Below are 12,565 nucleotides of genomic sequence, written 5' to 3'. Positions count from 1 at the left end.
AAATAAGAAAAATCATTTGGCAGTCAGACCACTTGTTTCTGTACAGCAGAACTCATGGATACCAGCTGGAATGGTATTTTGTCCCTTGCTACCAGACAGAGGTAGAGAGCATCTCTTTTAGCAGTTGTGTGAGTGTCAATCAGAAGCTGTCCAGCAGCAAGAGCAGAAGGATCATTTATCCATGCCACAAAGACCAAGCATGAAATTCCCCTAAGCAGACCAGCTCCTTACCCATCGTTTGCACTGCATATTGAATACTCTTGTGTACCTTATGTTATCAGCATGTGATCCTTCACTTTTGCCAGGATGAGTCCACAGATGTTGAAGAGCACAAAATTAAACAGATTGCTTTAGAGTACAGTCAACATTTTGCAGCTACATCGTGTGGTACATCTCACCCTTCCAAAAGACAATATTGTTTTCCCCTCCCACTCACTTTGAAAGTGATAATTTTCCTAAGGATGTCAGAAAAACAAATGGTCACAGTGTTTTCAAGATGGCCCCTCCACCCCCAAAATGCGCAAAATCTTCTGTTAGGCAGCAGAGTTAACACTTAACGTTATGTCTACACTGGCTTTGATCTGCTCCTGAGTGATGTAAAAAATAAGCCCCACCCAGCCACTCACCAAAACTAGAACAGAGGCATTAAGGAAACTTTAGGGGAAGTTCCCTCCTCTGCTCTTGACTTGCGTTTCTCAAGATGCTGACATGTAAACCTGTTTGTGCAGTTATGATACTTCTTGGTACTTCAGGCAGTGAGATTTACTGGACAGGTCAGGTATGCGGATGTGGGTGCAGGGATGGGTGCATGGTTTGCTATGTTGTTTTAATGTTACCCCAGATGTACCAAGAGCCGCAAAATGATGGCAATGCTTGGAGCGGAGGGCTGACTCGAGGAACTATGTTGGAGCCATTGGGAATGGTATCAGAAGGCGAGGTGGCCAGGAAGAGGAGAAGAGCGGGTGGTCCCAGAAAAGGAAGATGGAAGCAAATCAGAGAACAACACCTGAGGAAAAGCAAGGACATCATCCAGCAAATGGTGACAGAGAATGGAAGAGGGGATCATTTGTAGGCAGCATGCAAGGAAGAGGACCAGAAATTCATACTAATTTGTCAATGCAATTGGGGAACCTGCTTAAGGAAAAAAAAAAAACTTAAACAAACTGTATTTACTTGACTACAAGATAAAGTGTGTCCCCCCTTCCAACTGGCACAGGGAAAAAAGGCCCTCGTCTTATAATTGCATACAAGGAAATCTCATGAAACACATCATTAATCCACCACCAAAGCAGCATGTGCTGCCCCAGAGTTCCCCAGGCCTGGTCTCACACTCCTCAACACAACTGTCCATGCTCAGTGTTGTAAGGGCTGATTACCTTCCCAGTATCTACGCCCATGTCTTGCAGATGTCATACATCCTGATCAAATCATATCTGCCCCTACAGATTACAGTGTCCTGGCTCAGTTCATCCTTACACCAGCCCCTCTCTGAGCTATGGGCACTCTGGCCCTCTTCAGTCTCTGGCTGTGGTCCTTCTGGCCTCTGGTCCTTCTCCTTAGACCGTGGCCCTGCTCCTCAACCAGTTGAGACCCCTGGGCTGTCCAGCCCCTCCAGTCTCCAGCTGTGGCCCTTCTTGGTCTTCAGCCCTTCCTGAGCCCTAGCTCTGCTCCTAGACCTACAGGCACCCTGGCCCTACCTGCTCCCTGGACCCTCTGGTCTTCTGACCCCTCTCTCTGTGGGGCAGCTGGAACCTCCTCACCTTCCCTTAATCCCTGCCACAAACCAGAGCTGCTTACCCCAGCTCAGATGTTAGCCAGGAGCCCTCCTGCAGCACTGCTTCCCAGGATCCCCGCTCTCCGTGGCTCTCAGAGCTAGCTTGCCTACTCAGCCGGGCAAGAGACAGCTTGTCGAGTGTGGATATACTACCTGATGACAGCTGCCAGGCTGCATGGGAGTGAATCTGCAGGAGCACACGGATTTGAACAGGCAGGTAGACCACCAGGTACTCCCCACGAGGGCACTGAAAAACAAAGAGGGGCAGAGAGGCCCAAACTGCCCCAGGCAAACCTGCCAGTGAAAAACAGAAATAATCACCTCTTCTGGTTCTGCCCATATGCCAGGGAGGTGTGGAGGAAAGCAGTCATACTCCTGATGGTGACAGGGGTCAAGATCCCAACCAGAGAGGCAGTGCTGTTTGCTCGTATGACCCTGATAGCGTGCTTCAACCCATTCATTTCCAAATTCAGGAATGCCCCACAGAAGACCAGGAACCTGCTCGTGAACAGACACACAAACCTCCCACTCAGGGGTTGCATCAAAATGGGACTAAGATGTAGGGATACTACAGAAAGATGGGTGAAGATGATTGGGGGGGGTGGGACTGCAGAGGGAAATGGACTGAAAGGGAAAAGACTGGCACAGACTGTTCAGAGGCAGGACCAACACTGCAGAGAATGACGATGGACACAATGACAGTGATGATGACGACTGCAATGATGAATTAAAGGACTGAGGAAACAGGCGAGAAACTGGGAGGGGGTGGGGAGAGAAAGAGAGCTTTGAGACAGTCCTCTGTGTGACTGCCACAGTTAAAGGTGATTGCAACAATCACAAGCACGTGGGAGTGCAGGCGTGTGGTGTAGTTATTGTAACAGGAATGAGAATAGCATAACTGTAAAAGGTGCGGTTTGGACTACTGAATGAAAACCGTATTGGTCTGAGAGGCTGGAAGAGGTATTATATCTCTAGAAATAAATATTTTTGCAAAAATAAAAATAAAAAGTAGGTGCCAAAGTGTTCCTCAAAACCATGTTGATGAAACATCTGTGCTAAAACTTGCAGCAGTTGCAGAAAAAGGTTATGTGCATCAATTCTGGACACTATGAACACATTGCTACAGCCATGTTTTATTTAAAGGTTATTGTTTTCAAATTTGCTCCTCACTTCCACAAGCTCAGGGAGGGAAGGGTCTGACAGCAAGGAAGAGGGGAAGGGACTACAGGGGAAACTAGCTGGTAGCAGGGCAAGGGAGCTACCTACCCTCCAGATTTAATTGTCCCTACTACAGCAATGGGAGAGGGACAAATTCAAGGCAAGCCGGCAATAATTAGCTTATTTACCTGGAAAATTATAATAAAGTTATACATTTTTCCTATATAGAATCTAATTATTGGGGGGGATCATCTTATAATCCCGGTCATCTTCTATTTGAGTAAATACAGTAGGTTTGTCACCAAAGCATATCCAGAACGTAGCTGTCTGCCAGGAATAAGAATAGGAGATGCAGACTGGAGGCTGCAAAGGATTTGGAAGAGATCAGGGAAGAATCCACTGAGTCTCTTCATGTTGGGACAAACAGCACTGTAAGGTTTTTGCTGCAACCGATGAAGGAGGATCATTGACAGTCTGGCTAAGATGCTCACAGGTAACCTTCAGTCTTCTGATGCCTAGAAAAAGAGGGTCCAGGGCCTGGTGCTAGAAGTGAGTTTTTTAGATGTTCAACCATTGGGATGCATTTATGGAAAAGGATGAAAGTACATCCCAAATCCCTAGGGAAATAGCCTTCTGACATGGGTGGGGGCTGGAACGATTCACAAGAGAAGCTTTTTAAAATGAGAAATGAATCTGTCCCAACTTTCTCCCCTCATGTAACCTCCCATGCCTAGTTTTAACATAATGGAGAAAAGCAATTGGGTAAATGAGGATATCACAAGGGAGGAAAGAGAAGAAGAATGAATGGGAAACAGAAGGAAAGTATTAAGTCCGATTAAATCAGCTGTGAGGAAAGTAATACAGTGAGTGAAAGGACTGTACCTAATCCATCCAGAGGGCAGGGTATGGTCAACTGAAATGCTCGTACATTAATGTAAAAACCCTAGGTAAAAAATAGAGAGGAACTTGAATTACTGGTGCAGAATATGAAATCCAATAACAGAAACCAGGTGGAACAGCAAACAAACATAGGTCAGTGGTCTCCAAAGTGGGGTGCGTGTCACTAGACAAAAGAAATGTAGCCTCTCTCACCTGGATTTTCAGCATTTGATGCCATACCATGTAAGAAATTAATAAAGAAGCTGGAGAAAATGTGAATTAGTAAAAGAACTGGTTAAAGGAAGGACATTCTTAAACAGCTTTCTAATCCAAGTAGCAAGTGCTCACTGCTTTTGCGATGAAGCTTGAAAAGTTCATCATGAAGCTCTATGACATGGCTGCAATGGCAGCAGACCGGTTTCAGTAACCCCAAAGGTCCCTTCCAGTCGCGTGTTCCTACAAAAAAGTAATATTCAAGAGCCAACCACTACAGATTTCTAGTGATTTCCCATATCCTGAAAACATGTTATTCTTAATCCGTGGTTGGCAGAGAAAGGAAGTATTAAATCTTGGACGGATATCAATCTGACAGAGAATATCAGTTGGAGACATCCTCTTTGGTTATTTAGTCCTCTTTCCCATGCCCAGAAGTGTAGTAACAATGACTATAACTATGGGAACACCTGACAGCAGCAGTCACTGCACAGTCTTTTTCCTACTCTTTAACTGAAAGTGTTCAAGAATTAGTCCCCCACTTTCTGGTTAACAGATTCCTGGCACAAACAAGACTCTGTTGATAGTAAAGAGCCCATTGTGCTAAACTGTCACTTCTGTACTGAAGCACTTGAAGAAAAGCGAGAGAGACAGAAATGGGCAAAAACAATACACTTTCAGATTCCTTTATTATTTCCTCCGAGGTCCTTAAGGTGAGGGACCACTCTGGTTCCTACTCAAGATGATTTGATGCTGTATATAAACAAAGCAAACCAGGCCTGCTACCAATTGTAGACTTAAGACCTCTCCTTTCAAATTCTTTAGGCTCCTTTCTAAGTTAAGAAATGTGGCCTGCTGCAAAGTTGTCTAGACTCTGATCTCAGGTATGCAAGTATAAAGGAGGAACCAGTTCGTTTAAGTTACAGGAATTATTCCAGGGGCCAACCAAAGCAAGCAAGATCAGAATCAGACCCTAAGTGGTTGGTTAGCATCTTGCTCACATTGTAGCTGAAATGAAGGGAGTAATTGCTACTAATGTGCTAGGATATTTACTTATCAAACCCTCGTTACAAATGTAAAAAATATATATATAAATGGTAGCAGATCTTAGAGACAATACCAGTTCACTTAGGCAACTAATAATATGGATTTAAAAAGAGAGAGAGATTAGTATCGTTTTATCCCTCCAACTGCTCTTCTTTAAAGACAAGGAAACATGGAAAAGGTTTATGTTTATAGTCATTGATGTATCTTATAACTTATTAAGTGTATAAATGAGCATCAATTATTCAAGAACTCAGACCAGGATTGGTGTTTTCAGTGTATGGTATCTTCTCTATCTTTTCCACAAGGTATGCGATTTTGAGCAAAAAGAGCTCTGAAGAAAGTCATTTTCCATCTGCCATCATATGTGCCAAGTCCCCAGGGCTGCCTATACTACTGCAGCATTACTGCTTTTAGCATCATAGAATCATAGAAAATGAGGATTGGAAGGGACCTCAGGAGGTCACATCTAGTCCAACTCCCTGGTCAAAACCAGACCTTCCCCAACTAGATCATCCCAGTCAGGGCTTTGTCTAGCTGGGTCTTCAAAACCTCCAAGGATGAAGAGACTAAAGCCTCTGTGGATAACCCCACCACCCTCCTAGTGAGAAAGGTCTTCCTAATATCCAACCTAAACTTCCCTTGCTGCAACCTGAGACTGTTGCTCCTTGTTCTGTCATCTGCCCGCACTGAGAACAGTCCAGCTCCATCCTCTTTTGAACCTCCCTTGAGGTTGTTAAAGGCTGCTATTAAATCCCTCCTCAGTCTCCTTCTCTCCAGACTAAATAAGCCCAGTTCCATCAGCCTCTCCCTCATAAGTCATGTGCCCAGCCACTAACCATTTTCATTGCCCTCCACTGGACTGTCTCCAATTTGTCCACATCCACATTTGTACTCCAGATGTGGCCTCACCAGTGCTGAATAGAGGGGAATAATCACGACCCCTCAATCTGCTAGCAACACTCCTACCAGTGCAGCCCAGGCTGCTGTTACCTTTTTTGGCAACAAAGGCACACTGTTGACTCATATTCAACTTATTGTCTAGTCACCCCTGGGTCCTTTTCTGCAGAGCCGCTGCTTAGCCAGTCACCACATCCTGGTGCATGGGATTGCTCCATTCTAAGTGCGGGACTTTGCCCTCGTCCTTACTGAACCTCATGAGAGTCCTTTTGGCCCAATCCTCCAATTTGTCTAGGTTGCTCTGAATCCTAGCCCTACTGTTCAGCCCATCTACTACTCCCCCCAGTTTGGTGTCATCTGGGAACTTGCTGAAGGTGCACTCCACCCCATCTTCCAGGTCATTGATGAAGACATTGAACAGAACAGGCCTGAAGACTGACCCCTGGGGCACTCCACTTGATACCAGCTGCCAAAGAGATGGTAGTAATCAATGCCTCAATGTCTGAGCCCAGCCAGTTTTCTGTCCACTTTACAGTCCATTCACCCAGGCTGGACTTCCTTAGCTTGCTTGTCAGAACATTGTGGGAGAACATATCAAAAGCCTTGCTAAAAAGTGCTGGTTGGTTAGGTGTGACTTGCCCTTGGTGAATCCACGCTGACTTTTCCTAATTACCTCTTTCTCCACCTAGTGCTTAAAAATGGATTTGTTAGAGACCTGCTCCATGATTTTTCCAGATGAGGCTGTCCAGTCCATAGTTCCTCAAATCCTCCTCCTTCCCCTTCTTAAAGAATGGGCACTATATTTGCCTTTTCCCAATTGTTCAGGGCGTCTCCCAACTGACATGAGTTTTCAAAGATAATGGCCAGTGGCTCTACAATCACATCAGTCAACTCCCTCAGCACCCTTGGGTGCATCACGTCTGGCCCCATGCACTGCTGTATTGCCCTTGCAGCAGATGTCAGGGTGATTGAAGTCCCCCTTGAGAACCAGGCCTGTGATCAGGAAACTTCCATTAGCTGTTTGAAGAAAGCCTCAAATTAAATTAAACTCAGATATGCCTATAGGCCATAGAAATATTGACAACAGAACAGCGCTAGCATTGCGTGTCTGCATTTGTTCAGTATGGACTCAGAGGAAAGCATGCCACCTACTGAATCACCAGCACAACTTCCTGCAGCACCCTAGATTGTTTGGCACCATCCCATCAGCTAATGGTCAGGACTGGTCCTTCTTCATTTTTGAGATTTGCAGAGATCACAGCTTAAGCGGGCATAGCTGCCAACAATAACTTCAAGCATTCTTCATACACCAGCACAGTCTCTTGAGGCAGAGCTTGTCTGGGCATTACTTTTGTTTCTGAGGCACAGCATGACATGCCTTCCTAAACTGCTCTTCCTGTTTATACATCATGCAAAGTTAGTTAAGCACCATGCCACCAAGGTTATGGAACTGAGTTGCTATCTCCTCTCAACTGCCCAGTTTGTAATGCCTGCTACCACCATCAGGGGCTTCTCCTGGTAGAGGTTTTTATATTCATTTGATTCAAGGAAGCGCGATCCTCATCTTGGTTAAAATTGGTATAACAAAGGCCAGGATTTGTCTCTATGAATAATAGCGGTGAATTCTAGACTCCAGTGAAGGGAGGAACACCAAGTGAGGAGTTGTTCCTCCCTTCCTAATCCTGGGAGTGCCATCAGCCAGGTCCCCAAGTGGGTAGATTACAAAATGCAGGCAAGGTGCTTGGAGTAGATGTGACCTCTTTTATTAGACCAACTGAGTAGTTGGAAAAAAATTCTTAGCAAGCTTTCAGGTGCAGTCACCCTTCTTCAGGCACAGGGAGTCTCTGCTGGTCTGTGTTACAGAACGCCATTTTATCCAGCAGGTAAAAATCAGAGACTATCAACCTCTCTCATACCAAAGAAATAACTCTATAATGTAGATGCAAGTCTGCAGCATTGCTAATAAAGGTCGATACAAACTACATCAAACCCGTTAGGTCAAGATGAATAACAACCAGGATGTGCTACAGAAGACCATGCAGAGAATTTGCAGATGGACAAGCAATCTCAATTAAACTGTCCTCCCCTTCCCAGTCTCCTCTGAATTACAACTCTAAACCCCCTTAATTATCTAAACTCAATTATACTCGCAGTATGTGAAGCTTCCTGTTCAGACAGATTTTTCTTTCCTCATTTGGAGTGTTTGACTTGCATTTAAGGTCCCTTGGTGTCTGTGGTAGGGAGAATGTCCTGAAGACGGGGCAGGACTGTGAGATACTCAAAGGTTTTTTATTTCTTCCATTCCATGCCTGACAAGATCAAGCATTAAGTCTCTCAATTTCTAGCCAGATGGAAGTGCAGCATGCCTAATATAGCTTTCTTCTCCATCTTAAACTAAACATTTGTTTTGCTAGTCACAACCATCTCTATACTCTTTCGTGCTATTTTTCGGTCCTAAAGATTTCCATATGTACTTTCCAAACTGACTCTCCAAGCAGTATTTTTGTTTGAATTGTTCCTGGGAACAAAAACACGGTGCTAAACAAATTCCTACCAAAGAGAACATTAGTGGCAAGGCAGACAGTAAGATAAGACAATAGAAGGAAGCAGTTAAAAGATTCCTTTTCATTTCAGTGCTGTGGCTTCATTGTGCAGGCTGAACTCGCACATTTTCATTCAAAGGGGACATAGTTCCAGGATTGCAATGAAGCTCATAAATAATTCAAGCTGCTGTTTGTTTTAGTTTCTGCTGCTGAAGAGGCCAATCTCCAGGTGTTTCTCACCATGTTTTGCTCGTATTCTCTACGGCAACCCAAGCCAATGGAAGTTGGAAAGTGCCAGTTGCGTTCGCACTGAAGTGTTTCATTCCCCTCCCTTGACTCCCCTCCCCAACATCCCTGCCCCAGAAACTAGATGTGCTCATACAGCCTCTTTAGACAACAGTGCCAAACTAGCAGCTACAGGGAGCTCTAGAGCAGGAGGTGCCTCCTTGCTGAGGTTAACAAGTAGTATTCATTCCTGCAGTGTCTAGAGACCATACTGAAATCGCTGCATGGGGCACTGTATAGATCATGCCTAGTTAGTCAGATAAGGCTGAGAGGAAGGGTCCTACTCCGGCATCTTTTTTCATAATACTGGACTAGACTGACCAAAATAGGTTTTTAATCAACTTGTGCAACTCCCTGTGTAGACAGACTTTTCTTTTCAAGTGGCTCATTTGGTGCAGTCTAAACAGATTACAGATTCAGCTAACCTGAAAGGAGTTTAAATTAAACATAAAAGGTGTCTACAGTACTTTAACTTCTCACCCATAGCACAATTCTATCATGTAGATGACCTCCTGAGGGCAAAGAGCTGCGGCACAGAAAAATATAGGGACAGGAATAAGTGGCAGAGCCAAACATTGATCCCGGATCTGTGAATCCAGTGCAGTGCACTGAACATAACGTTATCTTTCCTCTCGACCCACGCACTTGCTGTTTGTGCTACAGCTGCCTTCAGATACTCAACGCAAACTGCATCATGATCAGAGCAAGCTGTAAAAGGAATCAAAAGGTCTCCTCCTTTGGCTGGAGCAGGGTAGCAGGTTCGCACACTTCCTGTTTAAGAGGAAGCCTCCATTTCCAACACCTTCCACAAACACACATCTGTTCTGCAGTACAGCTGGCCAGAAAACAAGAATTCCATTTTGAAAAGAAATTTCAGGAGTTTGGCATTTGGTTTTGTTCCATGTCGGGCTGAAACAGGGACCTCATTTTTTTTTTTTCTTTACAAAGAGTCAGAAAGGGATAGACAGATAAACACCCTGTCCTCAGAACAGGAGCTACATTTCCTGAAGAGTAGGTTATCAGCTGTACTGGTAGACCCTCTCTCTTTCTGCCAATCTCTTGCCTAAGGTTTCCACCTTGGATCCAAAAAACCTCCGTAAAGAGCATCCCATTAGAACAGGGATGGGCAAAATATGGCCCGGGGGCCAAATCCGGCCCACAAGGCCATTCTATCTGGCCCACGGGGCCCCTAAAAAAAATTATAAAATTAATATTTATTTGCTCCTAGCTGCCTGTCAAAGATGACAGGAGCCAGGGGGAGTAGGACCCAGAGGAAACTAGTGGCAGGACCCAGCAGGAAGGTCTGCCCAGCCCTGGCCCCCCGACCAGAAACCCCTGCCTAGCAGAGGCTTCTGGCCTGGGACCATGGGGCTGTTCCAGCTTCCCTGCACTGGAAAGGGAAATGCGGCCCTCAACAGTTTGCCCAAACTCAGTAAGCGGCCCTTTGTCTGAAATAATTGCCTGCCCCTGCGTTAGAACATGGATACAATTGCGCGAAGAGCTTTTGCTTTGACACATCCCCATTTTCCAACAACAGCAAAACACACTTTCTTGAAAAAGTCCACACTTGGCTATTCTGGCCATTAGTTATTCCACTCATGGCCCACCTGAGCAACCCATACCTAGGATGCAAGGTGCAGGAAGATGAATGAAGTCACACTTTAGGGGTCTTGAAGACAAAGACTGCAACAATGGGGATGAAAGTCATTTTGCTATGGTCCAGTATCTGCTTGGACAGGTTTCTAGGTTTATTATTACAGAATGGAATGGGTTATACAGTATTATCTACTTCTTGTTCATGCTCTGATCAACAGAAAAATAGCCAATGTTGATATCTGCTTTACCATCATTAGGTTTCAGTGCCATCACACCATTCTCTTAAATTAGACTTATTACAACTAGGATATAGAAAATGCCATTTATTACCAGTGTACTCATTTCACAATTCGGAGATTAGTGTTGTAGTTAAAAATACTAAAACTTTCCTGTTTCCAGGACCATTTCATTATTTTGCATTGAACAGGTTTGGCAAAATGCAGAAGCAAGCCAGAAAGCAGGAGCTGCATGCCAGGACTGACTCCAGGTGAGCTGTCTAACCACCAGGCCACCTGAACAGGCTGCTCCTTTTGCCTTCTTTCACTCTGACATGAAAATCTTGATTTTCTTCCTTTACCATAGCACAGGAGGCAGGGGAGAGCTCCACCTCCACCCACTAGGTCTAAGAGAGGCTGGGAGGTGGATAGGGCACTCTTCTGTGCAGTGCAAAGAAGCTGGGAAGGAATTGAACCCAGGCCTCCATCACCCTAGTCATGTCATCTAGCCATAAGGCTATTGTATCAAAAGGTAACTGTATAGCTCTGTTGGTGTTGGCTGGTAACCATGCTTTGAGCCTATTTACTAGATCAGGCCCCTCTAGGGATAGAGACAGGGAACTACCTACTTTCTAGCCTGGATCGGGGTGAGGTGGGGGATAGTCACCGAGCTGTTCAAATTGTAGTTGTTCTGGACATGCACAGAAGCAGAATTTTAGGTTCCTGAGACTCTTTAAAGTCAAACAGGGAGATGCAGCCAGGAATAGGCAGCTGATCAGAGGTTTATGGGCCATCATTTTGGATTCAGGAACCTAAGTTCTTCATTGGATCTAGCCCTGAAAGCAGGATCTCACAATCCTCAGCTAAATTTACTATTGCTTAGATGCAGTTGTGTACATTATGTAAGCAATGCGTGTAAGGGTGGAATGATTACTTCACCGTGCACTAATTTAATCCTCTCTCTAGTGCAGAGGGTGGCAGCTGTGCTGAGGATAGGAAGCATTTTGGCTAAGGCTCCAAGACAAACCCTCACTTTTACCAAGAACATGGTCAGAGCCAAGCATGTAGATGGAGATCTGTGCATAACTAGACTCCAAGTATTATATAAAAGGCAGCTGAGAATCATTATCCCTTTCATGCAAATGAGGAAATTGAGAAAGACAGAGGTTAAGTGACTTACCTAAATCAAGCAGTCAGGCAGTGACAAAGCTATGAGCAGGACCCTTTTCCTTTAACTCAAAAACTCTAGCCAGTGAACTATCCTTTAACTTTAATTCATAACATACAGGACCTCAGTCCTTAAGGTCCTAGCAGAAAGATTTGTATAAGCTGAAGGGAGCTCAATTTCTCTCTCATAAAGCTAAAGGACAGACCTGTCCTTGCTATTATTGGAACCAGGTGGTCCAAGAAACAGTGCTCTTACAGACATCAAACTTAGACCTTTCAGCCCCTCTCAGCTCAGCAGTGCTAAAATTTGACTTGTGAACCAGGAAAGAATCTCAGCTGGTCACAGGTGAAAGACATTTGCTAACAAAGTCACCCAGGTGTTCCCTTGAAATAATAATTAGCAACCCTTCCAGCTGCTTAAGTCAAAGGTAAATTGGAGGCAGCCATCCTTTCCTTGCTCCCCACTCCTGAGAAGTTAAAGGGACCTAGCCTAGCCCAGCTCATGCTTATAAGAACAAAAAACACTCAGACGGGACGGTGTGTCATGTAACAGGTTTGCCTCCCATCTGTGCTCACAGTTGTATATAAACGTAATGCCTGTGTTGTTTGTGCCTGATCAACCCGTGGAGATTGTATATCTTGTGCAAACCTAGTTTTAGAGAACTGGCAGGATCAGGATGGAGAAGGAAAGGTTAGTTTAGGGCTTGACAACCTTCACAGGGCCATTAAGCAGACTGTATCCTGCCATAAATTTTCGCACAACACTTCTGACCTCAGTAGTGGTTTTCAGT

General features: G+C 44.8%; 1 protein-coding gene across 5 annotated transcripts in view; it reads right to left on the bottom strand.

Moving 5' to 3' along the window:
* The window catches only part of FGGY (FGGY carbohydrate kinase domain containing), a 421,503-nt gene that overhangs the window by 383,873 nt on the left and 25,065 nt on the right, over positions 1-12,565 (bottom strand). The window lies entirely within an intron of this gene.

The sequence above is a fragment of the Crocodylus porosus genome, unplaced genomic scaffold, assembly GCF_001723895.1.
Source record: "Crocodylus porosus isolate Cpor-Errol unplaced genomic scaffold, CroPor_comp1, whole genome shotgun sequence".
In the NCBI taxonomy this organism is placed as follows: Eukaryota; Metazoa; Chordata; order Crocodylia; family Crocodylidae; genus Crocodylus; species Crocodylus porosus.
This window is presented reverse-complemented; position numbering and strand designations above follow the sequence as displayed.